Source organism: Arachis hypogaea, chromosome 3 (assembly GCF_003086295.3).
Source record: "Arachis hypogaea cultivar Tifrunner chromosome 3, arahy.Tifrunner.gnm2.J5K5, whole genome shotgun sequence".
NCBI lineage: Eukaryota > Viridiplantae > Streptophyta > Magnoliopsida > Fabales > Fabaceae > Arachis > Arachis hypogaea.
In genome coordinates this window covers 28,749,530-28,770,535 of record NC_092038.1, presented here as the reverse complement: position 1 = coordinate 28,770,535, position 21,006 = coordinate 28,749,530, and the positions used below count along the sequence as shown (strand labels likewise).

The following is a 21,006-nucleotide window of genomic DNA, read 5'->3' as shown; positions in this document are numbered from 1 at the left end:
GTAAGCCCGGAAACTCATGCATAATGCAAAGTATTACCTGTGGGATGAGTCATATCTCTTTAAGAGATACTCAGATGGAATAATCCGAAGTTGTGTGTCTGAAGAAGAGGCACAGAGAATCCTATGGCATTTTCATAGCTTAGACTATGGGGGACACTTTGGAGGTGAGCGGACGGCCACCAAGGTTCTCCAAAGTGGTTTCTACTGGCCCACTCTCTTTAAGGACTCTAGAGAGTTTGTCCGTAATTGTGATAGTTGCCAAAGGGCTGGCAACCTCCCTCATGGTCATGACATGCCTCAACAAGGAATCCTAAAGATTGAATTGTTTGACATATGGGGTATAGATTTCATGGGACCTTTTTCGCCTTTAGACTCAAACACCTACATCCTTATAACAGTAGATTATGTATCTAAATGGGTTGAAGCAATAGCATCACCCACTAATGACACTAGAGTAGTGATGAAGTTCCTTCAAAAGAACATCTTCAGCAGATTTGGTGTCCCTAGGACACTAATTAATGATGGAGGTACTCATTTCTACAACAGACAGTTGGATTCTGTTTTAAGCCGTTACGGAGTTTGCCATAAAGTAGCAACGCCGTATTATCCCCTAACGAATAGGCAAGCTGAAGTCTCAAATAGAGAACTAAAGCGAATCCTAAAGAGGACAATAAGTGCCTCTAGAAAGGATTGGGTTAGAAAGCTTAATGATGCTCTGTGGGCATACAGAACATCTTTCAAAACTCCCATTGGAACCTCCCTATATCAGCTGGTATATGGGAAATCTTGTCATTCGCCAGTGGAACTAGAACACAAGGCCTATTGGGCTACTAGATTCTTCAACCTTGATACCAAAGCAGCAGGAGAAAAATGGCTACTCCAACTAAATGAGTTGGACGAATTCCACTTAGATGCATTTGAAAATGCAAAGATCTATAAAGAAAAGGGAAAAAGGTGGCATGATAGGAAGATATCTTTCAGAGTCTTTAAACCAGGGCAAAAGGTCCTACTCTTCAACTTGAGACTCAAATTATTCCCTGGGAAACTAAAATCCCGTTGGAGGGGACCGTATGTGATTACTAATGTATCACCTTACAAGCACATAAACTTCAAGGTAAAGATCCTAAAAACAAATTCACTGTCAATGGACAGAGAGTCAAGCATTACCTTAAAGGAGATATAAAGCCAGGAGGCTCAACACTGTTACTAAGATAAGTATAGTGAAGTCCAGCTAAAGACATTAAAGAAGCGCTTGTTGGGAGGCAACCCAATGATTAATTGCATACTATTTTCTAATTTTCTAATTATTTTGTTTTAATTAATTTTTCCTTCTAAAGAGTTTTTAATTAGGTTGATTTTAATGTTAGTGATCATAAACAATGCTTAAACAGAGACAGAATGATGCAGAACAGCAAACAGAATAGCCTGGAGAAGGGATCTCTCTGGCATTAAATGCCAGAAAAGAGTGGAGGTTGGGCGTTCAAACGCCCATGGAGGCAGCAAGCTTGGCGTTAAAACGCCAACCAGGGAGCCTGATTTGGCATTCAACGCCCAGTGGGGAAGACAAGCCTGGCATTGAACAAATGCTCATTCGGAAAGGTTTCAGAGATCTCAATAGAGGGAAAGGACGCCCCTTCTACTGGTTCTATCCGGGACAGATGATCAGCCACTTGGTTTTCTGTCCCTTTTCTGTCTCTTATTTCTATATCAAACTCTTGCAGAAGCAACACCCATCTTATGAGCCTGGGTTTTAAATCCTGCTTTGTAAGTAGATATTTAAGAGTAGCATGGTTAGTGTACACAATCACTTTGGATCCTACTAAATATGATCTAAACTTGTCAATGGCATAGACCACTGCAAGCAATTCTTTTTCTGTGGTTGTGTAATTTTTCTGGGCATCATTTAAAACACGGCTAGCATAATAAATGACATGCAAAAGCTTGTCATGCCTCTGCCCCAATACTGCACCAATGGCATGGTCACTGGCATCACACATTAGTTCGAATGGTAAGGTCCAGTCCGGTGCAGAAATAACTGGTGCTGTGACCAGCTTAGCTTTTAGAGTTTCAAATGCCTGCAGACACTCTGTGTCGAATACAAATGACGTGTCAGTAGCTAGCAGGTTGCTCAGAGGTTTTGCAATTTTTGAAAAATCCTTTATAAACCTCCTATAGAATCCTGCATGCCCCAAAAAAGCTTCTGATTGCCTTAACATTGGCATGTGGTGGTAATTTTTCAATTACTTCCACTTTATCTTGATCCACCTCTATTCCTTTGTTTGAAATTTTATGCCCAAGGATAATTCCTTCAGTCACCATAAAGTGACATTTTTTCCAGTTTAAAACCAGGTTGGTCTCTTGGCATCTTTTCAGAACAAGTGCTAAATGGTCACGGCAGGCGCTGAATGAGTCTCCAAATACTGAAAAGTGATCCATGAAGACTTCCAGAAATTTCTCTACCATATCAGAGAAGATAGAGAGCATGCACCTCTGAAAAGTTACAGGTGCATTGCACATACCAAAAGACATCCTTCTGTAGGCAAACACTCCAGAAGGACATGTGAATGCTGTTTTCTCTTGGTCTTGTGGATCTACTGCAATCTGGTTGTAACCTGAATAGCCATCCAAAAAGCAGTAGTATTCATGACCAGCTAGTCTTTCTAGCATCTAGTCTATGAATGGTAAAGGAAAATGATCCTTTCTGGTGGCTGTATTGAGCCTTCTGTAGTCAATACACATGCGCCACCCTGTAACTGTTCTGGTAGGAACCAGTTCATTTTTTTCATTATGAACCACTGTCATGCCTCCCTTTTTGGGGACAACTTGGACAGGGCTCACCCAGGGGCTGTCAGAAATGGGATAAATAATCCCAGCCTCCAGTAACTTGGTGACCTCTTTCTGCACCACCTTCTTCATGGCTGGATTTAGCCGCCTCTGTGGTTGAACCACTGGCTTAGCATCATCCTCCAATAGGATCTTGTGCATGCATCTAGCTGGGCTTATGCCCTTAAGGTCACTTATGGACCACCCAAGAGCTGTCTTGTGTGTCCTTAGCACTTGAAGTAGTGCTTCCTCTTCCTGTGGATTTAAAGCAAAGCTTATGATCACCGGAAAAGTATCACCTTCTCCTAGAAATGCATATTTCAGGGATGGTGGTAGCGGTTTGAGCTCGGGTTTAGGAGGTTTTTCCTCTTCCTGAAGAATTTTCAGAGGCTCTTTTATTTCCTCTGAATCCTCCAAATCAGGCTGAGCATCTTTAAAGATGTCTTCTAGCTCTGATTCGAGACTCTCAGCCATGTTGATCTCCTCTACCAAAGAGTCGATAAGATCAACTTTTATGCAGTCTTTTGGTGTGTCTGGATGCTGCATGGCTTTGACAGCATTTAACTTGAACTCATCCTCATTGACCCTCAGGGTTACTTCCCCCTTTTGGACATCAATGAGAGTTCGTCCAGTTGCTAGGAAAGGTCTTCCTAGAATGAGAGTAGCACTCTTGTGCTCCTCCATTTTCAGCACTACAAAGTCAGCGGGAAAGGCGAATGGCCCGACCCTGACAATCATGTCTTCAATCACGCCTGATGGGTATTTAATGGAGCCATCAGCAAGTTGGAGACATATCTGGGTTGGTTTGACTTCTTCAGTTAAACCAAGCTTTCTGATAGTGGATGCAGGTATTAAGTTGATGCTTGCCCCAAGATCACATAAAGCTGTCTTGGTGCAATTACCCTCTAATATGCATGGTATCATAAAGCTCCCGGGATCTTTAAGCTTTTCTGGGAAGCTTTTTAGAATGGTTGCACTACATTCTTCAGTGAGGAGAACTCTTTCAGCTTCTCTCCAATCCTTCTTATGACTCAAGATCTCTTTCATGAACTTGGCATAAGAGGGTATTTGCTCAAGTGCCTCTGCAAACGGAATCTTTATTTCAAGAGTTCTGAGATAGTCTGCAAAGCGGGCAAATTGCTTATCCTACTCCTCTTTGCGGAGTTTTTGAGGATAAGGCATCTTGGCTTTGTATTCCTCAACCTTAGTTGCTACAGGTTTATTTCCTACAGAGGTGGTTGGAGAAGCCTTTTTAGAGGGGTTGTTATCAGCACTTGTGTGTGTCTGATCCCTCACTGGCATTTGAATGCCAGGGTTAGAAGCTGTATTGGCATTGGATACCAACTCCTTACTTGTTCCTGGCATTTGAACGCCAGAACTGAGCTTCCATTGGGCGTTTGACGCCAATTCCTTGCCTGTTTCTGGCGTTTGAACGCCAAAACTGTGCGTGGGTTGGGCGTTTAACGCCAGCTTTGCATCCCTTTCTGACGTTTGAACGCCAGAGTCATTCCTTTCTGGGCTCTTACTGTCCTCAGAGGGATTTTGGACAATATTCTGCTCATCCTCTGTTAGTTGTTCTTTTCTTGGCCTTCTGCTGCTCTGAAGTGAGGTATTTAATGTTTTCCCACTTCTTAATTGAACTGCCTGGCATTTTTCTGTTATCTACCTTGATAGCTGCTGTTTTGTCTGATTCAATTGTGCTTCCATATTTTTATTATCATTTTTAGTGTCTTGTAGCATCTCCTTGAATTCTGCTAGCTGTTTTGTTAGAGAACACAATTGTTGATTAAGTTTAGCAACTTGTTCTGGAGGACCAAGTTCAGTAGATACTGCTTTGATTTCTTCTTGTATGGAGGACCCACTGCTTATGTACAGATACTGATTTCTAGCAACTACATCAATAAGCTCTTGAGCCTCTTCAATAGTTTTTCTCATGTGTATAGATCCACCAGCTGAGTGGTCTAGAGACATCTACTCTCTCTGTAAGCCTATAGTAGAAGATGTCTAATTGCACCCATTCTGAAAACATTTCAGAGGGGCATTTCCTTAGCATCCCTCTGTATCTCTCCTAGACATTATAAAGGGATTCGTCATCCTCTTGTTTAAAGCCTTGGATGTCCAGTCTTAGCTGTGTCATCCTTTTTGGAGGAAAATATTGATTCAGGAATTTATCTGATAACTGTTTTCATGTCCTTATGCTTGCTGCGGGTTAGTTATTTAACCACTTTTTAGCTTGATCTTTTACAGCAAACGAAAACAGTAACATCCTGTATACATCCTGATCTACCTCCTTGTCACGCATTGTGTCAACAAATTGCAAGAACTGCGCCAGAAACTCAGTAGGTTCTTCCTGTGGAAGACCGAAATACTGGCAGTTTTGCTGCACTATGACAATGAGCTGAGGATTTAGCTCAAAACTGCCTACTTTGATGGGAGGTATACAGATGCTACTCCCATATGCAGAAGTAGTAGGGTTAGCATATGACCCCAGAGTCCTTCTGGACTGTTCATTTCCACTTAGGTCCATGATGGAGAAAGGGAGATGATGCGGATTGCAAATAAAATATATATATATATATATTTTGAATACCGAAATTAAAATAAAATGAAAAATTGACTATAATTTCAAAAATTAGAAGAAAAAGAAATAAAAGAAAATTGAAAACTAAATTAATTAATTAAAAAGATTTGAAAAAATAAGGGGTAAGGATTTTCGAAAAATGAAGAGAGAGAAAGTGGTTAGGAAGTTTTGAAAATTTAAATTTTAAATTTGAAAATTAAATTTTGAATTTTAAATTTTTGAAATTTGAAATTTGAAATTTGAAAATTGAAAATTTGAATTTGGAATTTTGAAAAAGTCAACAATATAAGATAAGGATTTGAAAGAGATTTAAATTTTGAAAAGATTTGATTTTTAAGTTTGAAAATTAAATTTTGAAATTTGAAATTTGAAATTTGAATTTTGAATTTTGAATTTTGGAAGTTGAAAATTGAAATTTGAATTTGAAATAAGATAAGATAAGATTTTGAAAAAGATATGATTTTTTTGAAAAATATTTGAATTTTGAAATTTTAAAACTAAGATAAGATAAAATAAAAAAATTTTAAAATAAAAATCTGAATTTTTTAAAAGCAATTTTTGAAAATTCAATTTAAAATAAAGAGAAAAGATATTTTTGAATTTAATGAGGAAAGAAAAAAAACAATAAAATGACACAAGACTTAAAATTTTTAGATCTAATGCTCCTTGTTTTTCGAAAATTTTGGAGGAAAAACATCAAGGAACACCAAACTTAAAAATTTTAAGATCAAAATACAAAGAAGACTCAAGAACACCTTGAAGACTCACAAGAACATGAAGAACAAAAATTCAAAGACTCAAAGGACTCAAGAACATAACATAAAAAAAAGAACACCAAACTTAAAATTTTTAGAAAACCAAAAATAAATTTTCAAAAATTAAATAAAAACTAACAAGAAAACACCAAACATAAAATTTGACACAAGATTTAATCAAAGAAAAATTATTTTTGAAAAGATTTTAGAAAGAAAGACTCAAAGGAGCAACTATTCACAAGAACGTAGACACATTCAACAAATGCAAGGATTAAACAGAGAAAAACTATATATATATATATATATATATATATATATATATATATATATATATATATATATATATATTGGATGACAAAAACACAAAGGACACCAAACTTAAAACATGCAACTAGATTCAAACAGAAAACTCTAAAGATTAATAAAGAAAAATAATAAATTTTTGGAAAAATTTTTAAAAGAAAATAAAAGACTCTGACCCAAAAGACAAAATTTTCCTAATCTAAGCAACAAGATGAACTGTCAGTTGTTCAAACTCAAACAATCCCCGGCAACGGTGCCAAAAACTTGGTGCACAAAATTGTAAATCACACTTTTCACAATTCGTACCACTAACCAACAAGTGCACTGGGTCGTCCAAGTAATACCTTACGTGAGTAAGGGTCGATCCCACAGAGATTGTTGGCTTGAAGCAAGCTATGGTTATCTTGTAACTCTTAGTCAGGATATCAGTTATAATTATCAGTTGACTTACAAATGAACAAGAGAACATGGATTAAATAATACTTATTATGCAGTAATGGAGAATATGTTGGAGTTTTGGAGATGCTTTGTCTTCTAAATCTCTGCTTTCCCCCTGTCTTCTTCTTCACGCACGCAAGGTTCCTCCTATGGCAAGCTGTGTGTTGGTGGATCACCGTTATCAATGGCTACCATCCGTCCTCTCAGTGAAAATGGTCCAGGTGCGCTGTCACCGCACGGCTAATCATCTGTCGGTTCTCACTCATGCTGGAATAGGATCCATTGATCCTTTTGCGTCTGTCACTACGCCCAACCCTTGTGAGTTTGAAGCTCGTCACAGTCATCCAATCCCTGAATCCTACTCGAAATACCACAGACAAGGTTTAGACTTTTTGGATTCTCAAGAATGCTGCCAATGAATTCTAGCTTATACCACGAAGACTCTGATTAAGGAATCCAAGAGATACTCATTCAATCTAATGTAGAACGGAGGTGGTTGTCAGGCACGCGTTCATAGGTTGAGAATGGTGATGAGTGTCACGGATCATCACGTCCATCATACTGAAGTGCGAATAAATATCTTAGAGAGAAACAAGCGTGTTTGAATGGAAAACAGAAGTAATTGCATTAATTCATCGAGACACAGCAGAGCTCCTCACCCCCAACAATGGAGTTTAGAGAATCATGCCGTCAAAGATACAACGTTCAGATCTAAAATGTCATGACGTACAAAATAAATCTCTAAAAGTTGTTTAAATACTAAACTGATGGTTTCAGTGGCTAAGAGAAGGGGGGTTGAATCTTAGCCCCTCTTTTCGCTTGCTAACACTTGCTGACTTCAGAGGAGACTTTTCTGTTTTAGCTCGTCACTGGACACGAGACTTTTTCTTTTGTCTCGTCCCTTGCCACGAGACTTTTTCTTTTGTCTCGTCACTTGGCACGAGATAATTTTAGTTTTTGCTCCTGTACAGTAGAAACAGAAATGTAGAAGAGAAGAGTTGAAGATTACACCCAGATATATCCTGGTTCAGCTGCTAAGTGCAGTGCAGCCTACATCCAGTCTCCATCACAAACATGATGGAATTTCACTATAATCAATCTGATTACATCTTGTAAAGTGCTAACCCAACTTACAAGGGAATTCCCACAGAATCATGAAACACAACATAGATGAACAAAGGAACTCTAAGACATCTATGGCTTTTTTCTTATAATTTTGCACTCTCTGCCTTTTTCCGCTCTATGGCTTTTTCATACAAACCTCACTATTTGCCTTTTTCATGAGACTCAAGACATGACAAAATTAAATAGAAAAATACAAAACAGAATACATTGAAGGAGAAGAGAAAACTGTTAGCTCAGGTAGCTCTGAGAACACTGTGCCTTGCACTCTCAAATTTTCTCCTTGCTTCAAACAGTGGTTGTTCCCCCTTTCTAAAGAAGAGGAAAGCCTCCACACTAGAAGCCAAAACCGAACCAACTTTTTCCTCCTTCAACCAACACAGAACCGGTTCGGCCACACAGAGAGAGAAGAGATAACCATGCATTAACCAACATGCAATTACCTCTAGTCCTTTCTTGATCATCACCCTTCATCAATCCGGGCTCTCCATCCTTGGCTTGCTCTCCAAGATGGATTTTCTGGCCCTTGATGCCTCATGATGATAATGACTTCATCTGCTTCAATCTCTGCCTTCAACCATCACTTCGCCACTCTAGCTACTCCCTGTGGTGGTTGAGCAGAATCAAAGACAAGCCATGCTTCAAGAATCTCCCTTGCTGGCCGAATCTTCAACGTCCATTTTTGAGCATGAAAAGCTTAAAATATCCTCACCAAATCTAACCACATTTGGTAAGTATCTTAGCCACAGCTCACTTTTATTTGAGTGTGTTTTCTTGCCATCATTAGCTTGATGGTCTTGATGTATGCAGCTTCTTCCTTTTCTTGGTTGAAGAACATTTCTTCCATTGTTTCCTAGACAAGGACCGAAGAAAGAAAGAGATGAGAGAGAATGAAAAGAATCTGAAGAAAAGCAATACAAAGTGGTTAAACCAATTAATTGAAAATAGCTTGCTTTTACTTCCCTTAGAGTGGCGTGTAGCAATGATGCCTTTAGTCAAATCAATCTTCTCTCACTTGCTTATGTTCCCAATGCTTAAATTCATTTTGAAATCCTTGTAGTGGAATCCGTTGGAAGCAATTAAGGCTTTGTTTTTCTTTGCTTCATGGATTCGGACACAGCATGAGAATTTTTCCTTCTTAAATGGAATTGGGCTTAGTTGCAACACTAATTAAATTAGGCCCAATAGCAACATTTGCTTTCCTGATGAATTTTGGAACATGCATAAAGCACAGAAGGAAGCATTTATTTGGGCTTGCATCAATAATATTTATTCTGGCCCAATAATAAAACCTTTTCAGCCAATAATCACAAAACAAGAATTACATAGGGCTGAATTTTAATTTTATTGGGCTTGGGATCTTTCTTTTTATTTTGGCCCAATTAAAACCTGCATCACAAAATTATTAATTAAGCAAATATGAATTAAGATCAAATTAATAATTTTGTAATTAAATATTTTAATAATGTTTGTTCATCATCAAAATTAAACAAGAGTTTTCCAAACTCATCAATCTCCCCCTTGATGACAAACATTATTAAAATTGAAATGGAAAGAAATTTAGAGTAAAGAATACTCCCTTTGAATTTGAATTTCTCCCCCTTTCTACATGTCACATAGCTCCCCCTTGATGTATGCTTATTTTACCAAGGGAAGTATTAACTTGTAACATTTTAAATCAAGCTTCAAGTAACAATGTTATTTAGCATATTTTATGATGCTAAATGCTTGATTTATGAGCAGTTTTAATTGATAATCAAAACTCATTTGATATCATAAACTGATTTACTGCTCAATCATTTCATACAAAAAGCTATCCAAATATTTTTCAAACATTTCCTGTTAGTATATCAGAGCAAAACAAAATGATGGAAAAGTATTTGAAGAAACAAAACAGGGCAGTTTTTATGCATCACAGTTTAAAGGAACTGCCAAAAATAAATTTTCGAACTAACAAGTTTGTCAACAGCCAGGCATTCATATAATAAAAAATTAAATCAACCATCATCATTAGCCAAATGCCTAATGCAGTTCAAACATCAGTGACCATAGTAGAACAAATGCAATAACAACATGCATTCTTTGAACAATGGTGATCATGAATTTTCAATTTTGAAAAATTCATCCCCTGTTCCTCTGTTTTTTCAGCCCCTGTTTCGTTCCAATTTCAATTTTGGAACATAAATTTCCTCCCCCTTTTGTCATCATGGGGGCACCTGCACAAAACATGATTAATCATAGCAAAATATTCAAATTAAAGTAGTAAGAGTATATCATAGTATCCTAGAAATTATCCTAGAGCAGGGAGTATCAAGTCATGCTCATACAAAAGAAAGATTGAGCCTAATGCAGCCAATATCAAACAGAATATATAAAAAAATAGTTAATCATTAGAGAAATTAACATCTTCTTCATCATCGCCTTCTTCACTATCGTCCCCCAAATCTTCCTTAAAACGTTCCATCATCAGATTGACCCGTTCTTTACAATTTTTCCAAGCTTTCTCACTTTCATAGGCTTCCTTGCGGGCTTCTTTGTGAGAGCGAAACATCAAGTCTGCCATGTTTAAAAATTCTCCCAAAATCTGTTTGATGGACTTGATCGTTTTAGAAGACTCAGGCCTGCCTTCATAATCACTGTCCGAAGCAGCAGATTTTCTCCCCTTTGTTTCTTTAGTCGCACCTCCTCCTCTGATTGAAGACACCTTGTTTTCTACAGCCTTATTTAACAAATCAACTTTAAAGTACTCAAAAATTCTAGTTAAAAACATACCATAAGGCAAGTTAGCATTTCTAGTGCTTCTAACAGAATCCCACATGTGCCTAATCATAATATAACCAAAGGATATAGGGGTGGAGGTAACCAAAGCAAATAAGATGAGACAGTCAGAGAATGTTACTCTGTTGTGGGAGCCGCTTTGGGGAGTCAGAATATGTGTGATGATTCGGTGAAGCAAGGAATTGACCGGTCCTAGAGCTTTGTGGGTTGGGATGGTGCCATGCAATCCAGAAAGGTTCTCGCAAATGTGCTTGAGAACAGTCTTGTATGGAACGCCAACTTGTGTGTCCCATTTTTCTACCATGTAGGCTCGTGGTCCTTCATCCTTGAAGCCCGGGGCCGCTCCAATTGTCTCAGCATCAAGGGCTATTTGAACCCTTTTGACATAGGAATGAAGGGTGCCGTCAATGAGCCACATATTGGCATAAAATTCTCGCACAAGACCAGGGTAGACTGGTTTCTGTATGAGGAGCAGAGGCTTCCAGTTGAGGAGTTCAAACAGAGAGGAGATGTTGATCCCCTTGTTGGTGAGATTGTCGAGGCTGACTAGATAGATTGTGCACAGATGACGCTTCTCCATAACCTCTTTATGGAACTCAAAAGAGGTGCAAGAGTTAAATCTGCTTGGATCAAAGTGAGAGTGAGTCTTGCCATACTTGTCTCTGAATTCCATGGATTCCAAGTTTGGGGGTTCAGTCGTGTCATTGAGTGCAAACCCCTGATTCTTCTGTGAGCTTTTTCCAGGAGTAGTTCGCTTCGGTGATGAGGGTGGAGGTAAGGGAATGGGAGATATATGAGATTCTTGTTCTTCCTCAACCTGGGGTTCCTTATTCTTTTTGCTTCGTCCTCTTCCAGAACTCTTTTGTGCCACTACCTTTCTTCTCATAGCTTCGGTATGTTTAGTGGGTGGCGAAGGAGAGGATGAGGAAGTAGAATGTATGTGGATGTGAGTGTGGGTTTGGGGTGTTGATGGTTTTTGAGAAAGAAGAATTCTTTCACTCTTTCTTGGCGCGGTTTTCTTTTTCATGTTAATGGAGGAATGAAATATGAAAGGTTGGGATGCTAACCGAATTGAGTGGGAGAGAGAGAGACAAGGTGGGTGATCACATTTAATGAGGTTTGAAGAGAGAGAATGGTGGAATTAATGACCATTAGTAGGTGATTAATGACTATTATGGGCGGTAATTACCCAAAAAAATGATTTCCCCTTTTATTTTGAAATCCAAAACTGAAAAGTGGTTGCCTTAAATCAAGGGATTGGATGGAGAAGTGGATTTGATTTGACAATAACCTCTTCCAAGAAGATATGATGACACAAGGAAAGAGATTCTTATTTGCATAGAGAGATAACTAACAAAACTGTAATGGTGGGGTCAAAGAATTTTGGTGGGGCCCATAAAAATTTGAATTCTGCGTTGCCTCCCCCTTGACCACAGCTCTCCCACCATGCCATTATTTTTATCTCGTCCAAACCTACGAACAAAACTGAACAGAGTCACATATTCACAAATTTTCAATGAAACTTAAATCAAACATTCCCAAACTTTTTCTTAAGGTGCAGAATCTGTCTTCACAGAGAGGTTTTGTAAAAATATCAGCAATTTGGTCTTCAGATTTTACAAATTGAATATCAATAGTACCCTTTTGCACATGTTCCCTAATGAAATGATATTTTATCTCAATGTGCTTAGTTCTTGAGTGCAGAACAGGATTCTTTGAAATGTTTATGGCACTCATATTGTCACAAAATAAAGGAATACTATTGATTTTTAATTTGTAATCTTCCAATTGTGTTTTTAACCAAATTAATTGTGAGCAACATGCAGATGCGGAAACATATTTGGCTTCAGCTGTGGATAGAGCCACTGTGGCTTGTTTCTTGCTTGACCACATGTTGAGTGAGCTTCCAAGGAAGCAACACATGCCAGAGGTGCTCCTCCTGTCCACTCGATCTCCCGCATAATCTGCATCACAAAAACCTACTGCACAAAAGTCATCAGATTTAGGATACCATAATCCATAATTACAAGTTCCCTTAATGTATCTAATGATGCGCTTAACGGCCGTAAGGTGGGATTCTTTTGGATGAGATTGAAACCTTGAACATACACCCACACTTTGGACTATATCCGGTCTAGAGGAGGTAAGGTACATAAGTGAACCTATCATTCCTCTATACCTTGTTTCATCCACATCTTGGCCATCATCATCCTTTTCAAGTTTAGTATTGGGATGCATAGGAGTGCCCATTGATTTGGAATTTTCTAGGCCAAACTTTTTGATAAGTTCTTCTGCATACTTTCCTTGGTGAATAAAAGTACCACTAGGAGTTTGTTTAATTTGGAGGCCAAGAAAGAAAGTAAGCTCTCCCATTAAACTCATCTCAAATTCACTAGTCATGAGTATTCCAAACTCTTCACACAAGGAGACATTGGCCGAACCAAATACAATGTCATCAACATAAACTTGAACAAGAAGGATATCATCATTAGATGCTTTAATGAATAAAGTAGTGTCGGTGGTTTCCCTTTGAAAATGATTTTCCAACAAGAAGGCACTAAGCCTTTTCATACCAAGCTCTTGGAGCTTGTCTAAGACCATAAAGAGCCTTAGTTAATTTAAAAACATGATTTGGAAACTCTTTATGTTCAAAACCGGGGGGTTGAGCCACATACACTTCCCTATCAATAAAGCCATTAAGGAAAGCACATTTAACATCCATTTGAAACATTTTAAAACCTTTATGGGCGGCATAGGCAAGAAGCAATCTGATTGCTTCCATTCTAGCTACCGGAGCAAAAGACTCATCAAAATCAATACCCTCTTCTTGATCGTAACCTTGGGCCACTAATCTAGCCTTGTTACGAACAACTTGTCCATCCTCACCAAGTTTATTTTTAAACACCCACTTAGTACTGGTTACCTTCTTACCATCCGGATGAGGTACTAGTGTCCAAACCTCATTCTTGTCAAATTGAGCAAGCTCCTCTTGCATTGCTTTAACCCATGATGGGTCCTCAAGAGCTTGTTTGACATTGTTGGGCTCTATTTGTGACAAGAGAGCAAGATTGCTAGGTTCGGTTTGCCTTTTGGTGGAGGATCTTGTGGTTACTCCTTGAGAGGGATCACCAATGATGAAGTCATGAGGATATCTCCTCATAGACTTCCATTCTCTCGGCTTTCGGATAAGTGTTGAGCTTTGATGATCTTCTGGTGGTCTCACTGTTTCAGTTGCTCATCCCTGTTCAGGAGACAAACTGGGAGTTTCTCCTTCAATCTGACGAGACAGAACCGTGCTGACAGATTCTCCATTTTACACAGAATTGGGATTTTCTTTATTTGTTCCATCCTCTTCACAATCTGAATCGATCTCCTTCACAATACTGGGAATTAAGTTAGAATCACAAAAAGTAACATGTATGGATTCCTCTATTGTCCTATGCTCCTTGAGATAAACTCTATATGCCTTGCTTGTGATGGAATATCCAACAAACATTCCTTCATAGGATTTTAGATCAAACTTTCCAAGATTTTCTTTATTATTTAGCACAAAACATTTGCATCCAAAAACATGAAAATACTTAAGATTTGGAGGGGTCCCTTTCCATAGCTCATAGGGGGTTTTCTTTAACCCTTTTCTAATGATTGTTCTATTCAAAATATAACATGCTGTGTTCACAACTTCAGCCCACAAGAATTTAGGAATTTCCTTCTCACATAGCATAGCCCTAGTCATCTCTTGAAGGCTTCTATTCCTTCTTTCAACCATCCCATTTTGTTGGGGGGTTCTAGGACATGAGAAATTATGAGAAATTCCTAAGTCATCACAGAATTTTTCAAAATCTTGATTTTCAAATTCTCTTCCATGATCACTTCTTAAATGGGCAATTTTCAAATCCTTTTCATTTTGAATTTTCTTGCAAAGAGTTGAAAAAGCATGAAAGGCATCATTCTTATGAGCAAGGAAAAGTACCCAACCAAATCTAGAGTAATCATCTACCACCACAAGACCATAGTGTTTACCTCCTAAACTTTGAGTTCTAGTAGGACCAAAAAGATCAATATGCAACATTTCTAATGGCCTTTTGGTTGAGATTCCATCTTTTGTTTTAAAAGAGGATTTTACTTGTTTGCCCAATTGGCAAGCATCACAAGTAAGATCCTTATCGAACTTGATGTTTGGAATTCCTCTAACCAAATTCCTTTGACTAGCTTAGAAATTTGGTAGATGCTAGCATGTCCCAACTTTCTATGCCAAAGCCATTTTTCGGATTCAAAAGATGTAAAGCATGTTACATTTTGTTCTTTTAAATCCTCAAGAGTTAATCCATACACATTATTGCATCTCTTGGCTTCAAATAAGATATCCCCAGTTTTCTCACACACAACCAAACAAACAAACTTCTTAAAAATAACATCAAAACCTAAATCACACAATTGACTAACACTAAGCAAATTATGTTTCAAGCCATTTACAAGAAGGACATCATTTATACAAGATGAGAAATTTTTACCCACTTTTCCAACAGCCACTATTTTTCCTTTTGCATCATCACCGAAAGTGACAAGTCCTCCATCATATTCATCAAGCTTTATGAAGAAGGTTGTCTTTCCCGTCATATGCCTAGAGCATCCGCTGTCCATATACCACATATTTTCCTTCCTCTTGGATGCTAGGCACACCTGATCAATGTGATCTGTCATGAGACATGGTTGTGACTTGGTCTCGGTCTCTTCATCATCATCATCTGAGTCATTCTCCAAGTCTTCCCATGTAGCCATCAGTCCCTTCTTCTTCACTCTTTTCGGCTTCTCCTCCTTTTTCAACTTGGGACAATCAGATCTAAAGTGACCCATTTCCTTGCAATTGTAACAAGTTACTTTGCTAAGGTCTTTCTTCATCTTCCTTGAGTTGCTGCCTTTGCCTTTGAGCTTCACCATTTTCCTGAATTTTTTTGCAAACAACACAAACTCATTTTCAGAGGAGTTATCACTGGATTCATCATCCAGAGGGTTAGTCAAAGAAGAAAAAGTAATTCCTTTCTTTTTCGAATCCTTTTTCAAATAGGTATTTTCAAAAGCCAGAAGATTTCCTCTCAAGTCATCAAGTGTCATGGAATCTAAGCTACTGCTCTCAGAAATAATTAAAGCTTTTGTTTCCCACTCTTTTGTGAGACATCTCAACACTCTGCTCACTAGCACAGATTCAGGATGTGTAATTCCCAGAGCATCTAAGCCAACAATGATGGAGTTGAACCGTTCGAATAGTTTATTAATGGACTCTCCTTCATTCATTGCAAACATTTCATACTCTCTATTCAACATGTCTGTCCGAGTCTTCTTTACAATGGTGGTTCCTTCATGGGTGATTTGCAATTTGTCTCAGATTTCCTTTGCCGTTGTGCATCGTGATACCCGTCGGTACTCCTCGAAGCTGATAGCACAGTTGAGCAGATTTGTTGCCTTGGCGTTTAACTCCACCTTCTTCCTATCTGCCTCGGTCCATGTTGCTTCTGGTTTGAGAGAAACTACTCCTTCAGCACTTGTAGTGGTTGGATATTGAGGCCCTTGAAGGATGATCTTCCAAAGTCTGTAGTCAACTGCTTGTACAAATATCTTCATCCTTTCCTTCCAATAGGTATAATTTTTCCCATTGAAAAGAGGAGGTCTGTTGCTTGACTGCCCTTCTGTGAGATTGTAAGACACCACATTTGCGCCACTGTTTTCTGCCATAAGGATCTTTACTCCAAGCTGCAAAGCTTGATCTCTTTGAGACCAAGCTCTGATACCAATTGATGGTTTCAGTGGCTAAGAGAAGGGGGGGTTGAATCTTAGCCCCTCTTTTCGCTTGCTAACACTTGCTGACTTCAGAGGAGACTTTTCTGTTTTAGCTCGTCACTGGACACGAGACTTTTTCTTTTGTCTCGTCACTTGGCACGAGATAATTTTAGTTTTTGCTCCTGTACAGTAGAAACAGAAATGTAGAAGAGAAGAGTTGAAGATTACACCCAGATATATCCTGGTTCAGCTGCTAAGTGCAGTGCAGCCTACATCCAGTCTCCATCACAAACATGATGGAATTTCACTATAATCAATCTGATTACATCTTGTAAAGTGCTAACCCAACTTACAAGGGGATTCCCACAGAATCATGAAACACAACATAGATGAACAAAGGAACTCTAAGACATCTATGGCTTTTTTCTTTTAATTTTGCACTCTCTGCCTTTTTCCGCTCTATGGCTTTTTCATACAAACCTCACTGTTTGCCTTTTTCATGAGACTCAAGACATGACAAAATTAAACAGAAAAATACAAAACAGAATACATTGAAGGAGAAGAGAAAACTGTTAGCTCTGAGAACACTGTGCCTTGCACCCTCAAATTTTCTCCTTGCTTCAAACAGTGGTTGTTCCCCCTTTTTAAAGAAGAGGAAAGCCTCCACACTTGAAGCCAAAACCGAACCAACTTTTTCCTCCTTCAACCAACACAGAACCGATTCGGCCACACAGAGAGAGAAGAGATAACCATGCATTAACCAACATGCAATTACCTCTAGTCCTTTCTTGATCATCACCCTTCATCAATCCGGGCTCTCCATCCTTGGCTTGCTCTCCAAGATGGATTTTCTGGCCCTTGATGCCTCATGATGATAATGACTTCATCTGCTTCAATCTCTGCCTTCAACCATCACTTCGCCACTCTAGCTACTCCCTGTGGTGGTTGAGCAGAATCAAAGACAAGCCATGCTTCAAGAATCTCCCTTGCTGGCCGAATCTTCAACGTCCATTTTTGAGCATGAAAAGCTCAAGATATCTTCACCAAATCTAACCACATTTGGTAAGTATCTTAGCCACAGCTCACTTTTATTTGAGTGTGTTTTCTTGCCATCATTAGCTTGATGATCTTGATGTATGTAGCTTCTTCCTTTTCTTGGTTGAAGAACATTTCTTCCATTGTTTCCTGGACAAGGACCGAAGAAAGAAAGGGATGAGAGAGAATGAAAAGAATCTGAAGAAAAGCAATACAAAGTGGTTAAACCAATTAATTGAAAATAGCTTGCTTTTACTTCCCTTAGAGTGGCGTGTAGCAATGATGCCTTTAGTCAAATCAATCTTCTCTCACTTGCTTATGTTCCCAATGCTTAAATTCATTTTGAAATCATTGTAGTGGAATCCGTTGGAAGCAATTAAGGCTTTGTTTTTCTTTGCTTCATGGATTCGGACACAGCATGAGAATTTTTCCTTCTTAAATGAAATTGGGCTTAGTTGCAACACTAATTAAATTAGGCCCAATAGCAACATTTGTTTTCCTGATGAATTTTGGAACATGGATAAAGCACAGAAGGAAGCATTTATTTGGGCTTGCATCAATAATATTTATTCTGGCCCAATAATAAAACCTTTTCAGCCAATAATCACAAAACAAGAATTACATAGGGCTGAATTTTAATTTTATTGGGCTTGGGATCTTTCTTTTTATTTCGGCCCAATTAAAACCTACATCACAAAATTATTAATTAAGAAAATATGAATTAAGATCAAATTAATAAGTTTGTAATTAAATATTTTAATAATGTTTGTTCATCTTCAAAATTAAACAAGAGTTTTCCAAACTCATCATAAACTAGTAACCTAGGTTTACGGAAAATGAGTAAACTACGATAGATAGTGCAGAAATCCACTTCCGGGGCCCACTTGGTGTGTGCTGGGGCTGAGACTTGGGCTTTACACATGCCTAAACTGTTTCTGGAGTTAAACGCCAGGTTGTAGCCTATTTTGGGCGTTTAACTCCAACTTGTAACCTGTTTCTGGCGTTTAACGCCAGAATGCAACATGGAACTGGCGTTGAACGCCAGTTTACATCATTTATTTTTGAGAAAAGTATGGACTATTATATATTGATGGAAAGCCCTGGATGTCTACTTTTCAACGAAATTGAGAGCGCGCTATTTGGGTTTCTGTAGCTCCAGAAAATCCATTTCGAGTGCAGGGAGGTCAGAATCCAACAGCATCTGCAGTCCTTTTTCAGCCTCTGAATCAGATTTTTCTCAAGTCACTCAATTTCAGCCAGAAAATACCCGAAATCACAGAAAAATACACAAACTCATAGTAAAGTTCAGAAATGTGAATTTTGCATAAAAACTAATAAAAATATACTAAAAACTAACTAAAACATACTAAAAATAATGTCAAAAAGCGTATAAATTATCCGCTCATCAATCCTGAATCCTACAATAGAAGGGTGGTAGCCAACCCAAAGCTGGATCAAGTCCTAGAGGACATATGTCTTCCTGGAACTCAATAGATTGAGGATGCAAAAGGCAAACCAAACCAGCTGAAAAGGGCGAACCTCAAGCCAATTGCTAGAGGATGGCTAGACTTCATTGAGCATTCTATACTCCCCACAAGTATCCGCTCTGAAGTCACTCTTCTGAGAGCTGTGATGATTCGCTGCATCATGAAGGGGGATGAGGTAGAAGTCCATCAAATAATCCCCTGTGAGATGTACAAGTTGGCAAATAGGATGTCTACTCATGCCATGCTGGCTTATCTAAATCTTATCTTTCGCCTATGCCAAGAGGCCAAGGTCCTAATCCACGTGGACAACTTTATTCCAATGGAAAGTCCAATCACTAAACAAGTGATGGAAAGCTCTAGGCTACCAGAGGATCAGTCCAAAAAGAAGGCACTTGATCCTTCCCAAGAGATCCCTCCAATTGAGTATTGGGACCAGCTGAAGGTGTCTGTGATGCACTTGCAAACCACCTTAGATTAACTCAGAGAGGAGCAGAAAGATCAGACTAGCATGATTTATAAACTGATCAAAGAGTAAGAGAGGCAAGGGCGTGAGATAGAAGAATTGAAGCGCCAGAAGCTCTCTTCTGAAGAGCCCAGTGCCCCCTCAAACTAAAGGTTGTTGAGTTTCAACCCTATGACTATTCCAATTCCTATTACTCATATTTCCATCCTAATTTAGAGTTACATGATCACTAGTACTAGTTAAGTCTTTATTTCTATTTTATTTTTTTATTATCTTTTATTTTAAGAGTTGCATAAGCATTCATAAAAAAATTAAATTTTATTTTTTAATTAGCTATAAAATATTCCTCTTATCGTCATTAAACATTAATAAAATAGTGATTTTTTTAGAAGAATTAAAGATACATAAATTTCAAGTTATATAATAAGAATAGTTCAATTATTTTGATGTGGTGGTGGTGCACGAAATTGCAATCACACTTTTGCAACTCCGCACAACTAACCAGCAAGTGCACTGGGTCGTCCAAGTAATACCTTGCGTGAGCAAGGGTCGATCCCACGGAGATTGTCGGCTTGAAGCAAGCTATGGTTATCTTGTAAATCTTAGTCAGGATATCAGAAATTATCAGGATTGATTGTGAAAAGCAAAAGAACATGAAATGGTTACTTGTTTTGCAGTAATGGAGAATAGGTTGAGGTTTTGGAGATGCTCCATCTTCTGAATCTCTGCTTTCCTACTGTCTTCTTCTTCAAACACGCAAGGCTCCTTCCATGGCAAGCTGTATGTAGGGTTTCACCGTTGTCAATGGCTACCTCTCATCCTCTCAGTGAAAATGTTCCTATGCTCTGTCACAGCATGGCTAATCATCTGTCGGTTCTCGGTCAGGCCGGAATAGAATCCAATGATTCTTTTGCGTCTGTCACTAACGCCCCGCCTGCTAGGAGTTTGAAGCACGTCACAGTCATCCAATCATTGAATCCTACTCAGAATACCACAGACAAGGTTTAGACCTTCCGGATTCTCTTGAATGCCGCCATCAGTTCTAGCTTATACCACGAAGATTCCGGTTAAAGAATCCAAGAGATAACTACTTAATCTAAGGTAGAACGGAGGTGGTTGTCAGGCACACGTTCATAGTTGAGAATGATGATGATTGTCACGGATCATCACATTCATCCGGGTTAAGAACAAGTATTATCTTAGAATGGAAGCAAGCATGATTGAATGAGAAACAGTAGTAATTGCATTAATCCATCAAGACACAGCAGAGCTCCTCACCCCCAACCATGGGGTTTAGAGACTCATGCCGTGGAAGATACACAAAGAAAACGTGTAAAGTGTCATGCGGTACCGATACAACGTCAAAAGATCCTATTAATAGTAAACTAGTAGCCTAGGGTGTACAGAGATGAGTAAATGACTTAAAAATCCACTTCCGAGCCC

At 38.6% G+C, this 21,006-nt stretch overlaps 1 pseudogene; it reads left to right on the top strand.

Moving 5' to 3' along the window:
* Positions 1-349: 349 nt before the first annotated feature.
* Positions 350-21,006, top strand: part of LOC140183355 (uncharacterized) — a 177,511-nt pseudogene continuing 156,854 nt past the window's right edge.